Below are 8,252 nucleotides of genomic sequence, written 5' to 3'. Positions count from 1 at the left end.
GATTCTTTAAAGTTCTTATTTTTTGCACGATCTTCAAAGTTTTTAATACCATCTTTCTGTCTCCCTCTCCCTCTCTCACACGGACACACACACACACACACACACACACACACAGACAATGAAACATGATGCCAAAGTCTTTCTGTATGTTTTAAAAATAAAGCTAAAAATATTGATTTTGCTTTAAATGTATGCTACATTTGTTTGTCGCAGCATAGACTGTGAAGTTTAGATGAAGTTGATTGATCTTTTAGAAGAATTCTTTCAGAGAAAGACCCTCGATCGTATTCACCCATTAAAGATGGTTCAGGAGAGATAGGTTTCTAGACCCACGCATCCTAGAGATGTAATTTATGTGCGTTGCTACGGTCGTAAACCTTTCACATATCTACGGTACTTTCAGACACAGAGCAGGAAAGACATTTGCAGGGCCTCTGTTTAACCGTTCCAAAATACCTCCATTTAAAAGCAAAATTAAAGTATAAAAATGACCGCCTGTACAGCTGTAGTTCTATTTTATATTAAAAGTATCCTTACTATCCATATTATATTCTTTATTTAAAACGATATATTTAACCGGCAGTATCCCCCCAAAGTGTTTTCCATCAGTTGTTTGGCCTTCGGGCTTTTTACGTAGTGCTTTTCAGTTACTGTAAGATCGCTTTACACTAGTGTCATGAAAGTTAACTTTTCTTAAAGTTTATAGTTGTATTTTACTGTATCCGCATCCTTCTATCCTGTAGATTGTATGCGTACTGTAAAATAACAAGTATACATTTTGCTTAAAGTCAGCAAAATAATTACACCTACAATTTGAAACGTGTTTAAACACATTGTGTGTCACTAAAGCAAGGCACGCCGTCTATCGTCTTATTTTTTTTAAATAACCTGATGACCAGCATTGTTTCTTCATATAATTTATGCCCCCGAGTGCTTTTCTCACACGAGTAGAAAACTCTTTCTCTTTGGATGTGTTTGGCAGAAACATAATTTCTACATCTGAAATTTTTTTAAATGTACGACTGAACTTTTCTCATTCGACAGAAATACTATTTTCAAATTATTTACCCGGCCTATGACACTCGGTGTAAATGTTCTTACCTAGAACAGAAAACATACGCTTTGATTATTTTGTAGGCATCGTGTAATGTTAAATGGTTTACTAAAAAAATTAAAGCACCGGCAGCTGTGATTTTCAAAATGAAAGACATGTACGAGCTAAGGATGTGTCAACTATTATCGTCATTTCCTTTTGACCCGGATAATACGGTAATTAATTTTCTATGCGAGTGACACAATATACAGTTCTCATACTATTGGTGTAAATAGTCGTGCTAAAACATTTATGACTATTTTTGCAGGCCAGCAGATCATGTCAAGGGTGTTTCACATCTAAGAATCACAATGTTTTGTAAATGACATTTTTCTTACACATCGAGATTTAACCGTATCAAGATTTTGGATGGCCGTTCGCAATTTGTTTGTCGGACCGTACGTTTTTAGGCGATCTTTGTGCGGCGTCATCGTAATAGGAATAAATGAAAATTAAGAAATTAAGTTACAGTTTTTCTCTTCGAGATATTTCTTTTAGCGCAACTTCGTGTCTGTCCAAAAAGTGTGATCGCATGAAGCATCGACGCAAAAATGAAGTCTAGCTGTTTTACACTTAAAACTATTACAACATCAAACGTTACACTCGTTTAAGTTTCCACACTCTTGTTGAGATACATTTTTTTTATCCATAACCTTTCGTGTATTCGAGCGACCAAATCACTAAGAAAGACAGTATAGCAAGAAAACTAACGTTTACAACGCATATAGAATTCAGAATACAATCGTTAAACTATTTATTTATTTATTTTTATTTGTAAATGATATTTTTATTACTCCGTTAGATTTAGTCATCGTGTTCGGATAGCCGATGACACAATTCACATTATGTTTTAAGACTCCTGTAAGTTCAAGCTAACTCTCGCGTGGGAAAGAGAGCGGGGTGAGCGCATTCTATTCATTTAAGAAAAATTATTAAACATTTGCCCAAACTTTTTTATTATTTTGACAAAACACAACACGACGACATTAAAGAATGTTATCAGTTCATACGGCCATCTTCTTTGATTCAAATAAAGCAACATCTCTGGTGTACGTGTGTATGTGCTAAACATCTTTGCTTCTCCACTTCTGACAGATTTGTTAGATGGGCTACCGTTGTAATACAAACACATTTGAGAACTACGATGTTCTCACTTTTGTAACGTTTATAGAAAAATGCCATACACCCTTTTGCATTTCATAATTCAGTGATTTTAGCTGTAATGAGCAATCAATAAATAAACCACTGTTGATAAGTCGTTCATTTAAGTGAGAGACGGGATGATTTTGACTGTTTCAGTCATTCATCGTGTTTAAGGTCTGATCCGGAAACCGCGCTACGACTGGAACTGCGCTCTGTCACGTCTAAATAACCCGTTGTTCTTTAAGAAAACACGAGGCGAGCAGTTTCTGACATCTATTAATTCACTTCATTTCACAACCGCAAATGTTTTGTTTAGCATACATATTAGTTTTAGTCAGTTACATAGGCGTCACGCATGAAGTTTATAGTTATTTTAAAATAATTATGATAGAGTTACAGGTTTAGCTTAGTGTGGCGCCTGTAAGCGGTGAAAACTTCAAGCATCGTAGACGACGGTGTTGCTCAAACAGCCCATAGCGTTATCTTTTAACAAACTATTGTATTGTGCGTTACTAAGACAAAATCTGTAACAGCGTTCATTAATATGTTGAAATGAAAATAAACATACAAAACTTTATAATGACCGCGAGTTTAGTATAGCCTAACACCGCATAGACAAATGTTTGTTCTAACTCTTTCGCCCTAAAATTGCGAGATTTCTTGACTTTGCCGTGTTTAACGGACTCTAGATCTCATCACGCCGCAGCGAACTGTAAACCACACACTTTCTCATCGCATTACGCTAAGAAACTGCACATGGTTAAAGCTATTACACCATAAACTGTCTAAAGTTGTTAATGTACAAGCCGAGTAAGCTATTTCTACAAAAAATAACATTGCACTACAGTTTTTTTTTTTTTTTTTTTGCGTATGATACATCGTTCAACAATACTTTTGCACACTCATTCGACTGTATTTTTTACCACCGTTCTCACGTTCCTGCTGTTCATAATGTATATATAATCCTTCATTGCATTCATATTTATATTCTGTATATACTCCGATCGATATTGTACGTATATAGCAACTCCACTTTATATTCTGTATATCATAGCTTTACTTACTCTGCACTTTTATGTATATAAAACACTATATTCTCGCGCTTCTGATTAGATGCTAATCGCATTTCATTAGCTCTGTACTTGTACTCTGCATAATGACAATAAAGTCGAATCTAATCTAATCTAAACAAGTACAATCGTACGCTTCCAGGACTTTGCTCATTCTTTCTGTTTAAATTTGTTTAAACTGACTTTCACATTCTTATTTTCACCAACTTAGTGTAATTCCTAGGCCTCGCGGATTGTTTTCTAGTTTTGGCCGTCAACCTCTTTGTTCATTTCATAAAATATTTTATCTCTTACGTTATATCATTATACTATCCTAGTTTATATCAGATACAAGTTTGTTTCTTCATATTTCTCGCGAGTCAAACCCTAACCAAGCCCCCTTCACCCTCCTCCGCTTTTGTGTGCAACACCCCCATTTCAACAACCAACCAAGCAACATTTGATACGTAGAAACAAGACCGCACATTTTTATTTTTTTTTGCGAATGTACAGAAGATCTGTCCCCTACTTCCTCGTGACTACGGCTAGTCTTTATTCCCTGTGAGCGGCTGACCTCATAAACTCTGCAGTTATCACAGGATTTTTTATGATCCGCGAACATCTTGTCAATCAAACTGCAACATCTTGTCAATCAAAACATTATCTACGTGGACTGACAGAATCGGCTTCAGCGATCAAAACGATCAAAAAATTGTACAAGGCCCGGATAGTCGTGGATTTTAAAAACACTCGGTTTACGTCTTGGAATAAATTCTGAAAAGGATGTCTGCCACTACCAGCGCTGGTGCGGATGAGCGAGTGGAGTGCGGCTGTGCAGAAGGAAAGATGTGTCCTGTAAAAGCCAACATAGACTCTATGTTTAAACAATGTTACAGAGAGCAAATGATCGATCTGATGCGTAAAATCATAGACGATGCGTCTGATCCGAATCATGATTGTACGACGGATTCCAAGCGCGTAACAAATCTCAAGAAAGAAATGGACGTTGTAAGAAGCCTGAAAAATAATCCATGGCCCGATTTGTCGAGCTTGTATACGACCAGCAAGGCGCCGATTTGTGTAACGACCAGAAAGATTCTGTATGTGACGGCCGAATGTAGCGACGAGATGTACATTAACGAGACTCTCTGTCTGTGTACGTGCATAACAGATTTGTGTGTGATGTTAGTCGCTAAACATTATGGGTTCGCGATACATGAAATTATTGAAACCGTCGTCAATTTCATAATAGAACAAAACTTGAGGGCCTGCCGAGATTTTCTTTTCTGGCTAGATAACTTGTGATGTCATCACTATTATTTGTAATAACATTTTGATCACTTTCTTCATTACTTCATTGTATGCATGTAAATTCAACACTGTATTGTTGAAATAAAAGTTTGAATCCCTTCACTGTATATTCTTTCACCGAGTTCATTTTTTGGATTTTTATGATTTAGCATACGTCCGAAGAGACTTACAAATGAGTACACAGTCGTGGATACTCTAACGGGGTAGAATGGACGGGAGTAGATGTAAGAGAAATATGAAGAAACAAACTTGTATCTGATATAAACTAGGATAGTATAATGATATAACGTAAGAGATAAAATATTTTATGAAATGAACAAAGAGGTTGACGGCCAAAACTAGAAAACAATCCGCGAGGCCTAGGAATTACACTAAGTTGGTGAAAATAAGAATGTGAAAGTCAGTTTAAACAAATTTAAACAGAAAGAATGAGCAAAGTCCTGGAAGCGTACGATTGTACTTGTTTAGATTAGATTAGATTCGACTTTATTGTCATTATGCAGAGTACAAGTACAGAGCTAATGAAATGCGATTAGCATCTAATCAGAAGCGCGAGAATATAGTGTTTTATATACATAAAAGTGCAGAGTAAGTAAAGCTATGATATACAGAATATAAAGTGGAGTTGCTATATACGTACAATATCGATCGGAGTATATACAGAATATAAATATGAATGCAATGAAGGATTATATATACATTATGAACAGCAGGAACGTGAGAACGGTGGTAAAAAATACAGTCGAATGAGTGTGCAAAAGTATTGTTAAACGATGTATCATACGCAAAAAAAAAAAAAAAAAAAAAAAACTGTAGTGCAATGTTATTTTTTGTAGAAATAGCTTACTCGGCTTGTACATTAACAACTTTAGACAGTTTATGGTGTAATAGCTTTAACCATGTGCAGTTTCTTAGCGTAATGCGATGAGAAAGTGTGTGGTTTACAGTTCGCTGCGGCGTGATGAGATCTAGAGTCCGTTAAACACGGCAAAGTCAAGAAATCTCGCAATTTTAGGGCGAAAGAGTTAGAACAAACATTTGTCTATGCGGTGTTAGGCTATACTAAACTCGCGGTCATTATAAAGTTTTGTATGTTTATTCTCATTTCAACATATTAATGAACGCTGTTACAGATTTTGTCTTAGTAACGCACAATACAATAGTTTGTTAAAAGATAACGCTATGGGCTGTTTGAGCAACACCGTCGTCTACGATGCTTGAAGTTTTCACCGCTTACAGGCGCCACACTAACCTAAACCTGTAACTCTATCATAATTATTTAAAATAACTATAAACTTCATGCGTGACGCCTATGTAACTGACTAAAACTAATATGTATGCTAAACAAAACATTTGCGGTTGTGAAATGAAGTGAATTAATAGATGTCAGAAACTGCTCGCCTCGTGTTTTCTTAAAGAAAAACGGGTTATTTAGACGTGACAGAGCGCAGTTCCGGTCGTAGCGCGGTTTCCGGATCAGACCTTAAACACGATGAATGACTGAAACAGTCAAAATCATCCCGTCTCTCACTTAAATGAACGACTTATCAACAGTGGTTTATTGATTGAAGTACCGTACAAAGACAACCAAACAATAATGTATACAGTAGTAGAAAAAAAAGCTATTTACAGAGTTGCATTAAAACTTTCACAATAGTTTAGAATACTGGATTTCACTATTAGGTATTTGTTATTCTGATACGCGTTTCCTGTATAAAAGAGTATGTCTATAACCTTTTCAGGTGAATGTAGTGCAATCTTATGGATCTTAAACGTAATCACGTTACAACGAGGTGACATAGTCCCTCTAGCAAATCCGTCAAAAGTGGACAAAGCAGAAAAATCTCAGCACGCGGTAGATGATAATGCTTACGACCGAAGGGGCGTACGCATAGGTCTACTCTTTAATGTCAAGCGGAAATGTTGAAACGAGTACGACGAATAAAATGTGAACGTCGTCATCGGCTATATGAACAAGAGCTCTAGATGTAGGGGTGATATTTTTATGCTGTAAAATTCCTATGAACAGGCAGTGTATGTTTGACCGCGGTCAGAGAAAACTCTTCATCAGAAAACTGCAAAACAACATGTCAACAGATCGGCCCTCTCTGGTAAAAATAAATAAATAAATAAAATTATTCATGTTTACGAGTCACACATTGACAATTTTTGTCTCATGTGCTCATTACAGCTAAAATCACTGAATTATGAAATGCAAAAGGGTGTATGGCATTTTTCTATAAACGTTACAAAAGTGAGAACATCGTAGTTCTCAAATGTGTTTGTATTACAACGGTAGCCCATCTAACAAATCTGTCAGAAGTGGAGAAGCAAAGATGTTTAGCACATACACACGTACACCAGAGATGCTGCTTTATTTGAATCAAAGAAGATGGCCGTATGAACTGATAACATTCTTTAATGTCGTCGTGTTGTGTTTTGTCAAAATAATAAAAAAGTTTGGGCAAATGTTTAATAATTTTTCTTAAATGAATAGAATGCGCTCACCCCGCTCTCTTTCCCACGCGAGAGTTAGCATGAACTTACAGGAGTCTTAAAACATAATGTGAATTGTGTCATCGGCTATCCGAACACGATGACTAAATCTAACGGAGTAATAAAAATATCATTTACAAATAAAAATAAATAAATAAATACTTTAACGATTGTATTCTGAATTCTATATGCGTTTTAAACGTTAGTTTTCTTGCTATACTGTCTTTCTTAGTGATTTGGTCGCTCGAATACACGAAAGGTTATGGATAAAAAAAATGTATCTCAACAAGAGTGTGGAAACTTAAACGAGTGTAACGTTTGATGTTGTAATAGTTTTAAGTGTAAAACAGCTAGACTTCATTTTTGCGTCGATGCTTCATGCGATCACACTTTTTGGACAGACACGAAGTTGCGCTAAAAGAAATATCTCGAAGAGAAAAACTGTAACTTAATTTCTTAATTTTCATTTATTCCTATTACGATGACGCCGCACAAAGATCGCCTAAAAACGTACGGTCCGACAAACAAATTGCGAACGGCCATCCAAAATCTTGATACGGTTAAATCTCGATGTGTAAGAAAAATGTCATTTACAAAACATTGTGATTCTTAGATGTGAAACACCCTTGACATGATCTGCTGGCCTGCAAAAATAGTCATAAATGTTTTAGCACGACTATTTACACCAATAGTATGAGAACTGTATATTGTGTCACTCGCATAGAAAATTAATTACCGTATTATCCGGGTCAAAAGGAAATGACGATAATAGTTGACACATCCTTAGCTCGTACATGTCTTTCATTTTGAAAATCACAGCTGCCGGTGCTTTAATTTTTTTAGTAAACCATTTAACATTACACGGTGCCTACAAAATAATCAAAGCGTATGTTTTCTGTTCTAGGTAAGAACATTTACACCGAGTGTCATAGGCCGGGTAAATAATTTGAAAATAGTATTTCTGTCGAATGAGAAAAGTTTTTCTGATGTAGAAATTATGTTTCTGCCAAACACATCCAAAGAGAAAGAGTTTTCTACTCGTGTGAGAAAAGCACTCGGGGGCATAAATTATATGAAGAAACAATGCTGGTCATCAGGTTATTTAAAAAAAATAAGACGATAGACGGCGTGCCTTGCTTTAGTGACACACAATGTGTTTA

Source organism: Carassius carassius, chromosome 36 (assembly GCF_963082965.1).
Source record: "Carassius carassius chromosome 36, fCarCar2.1, whole genome shotgun sequence".
NCBI classification, from domain to species: domain Eukaryota; kingdom Metazoa; phylum Chordata; class Actinopteri; order Cypriniformes; family Cyprinidae; genus Carassius; species Carassius carassius.
The sequence above is the reverse complement of the archived record's forward strand: the minus strand, read 5'-3'. Positions refer to the sequence as shown.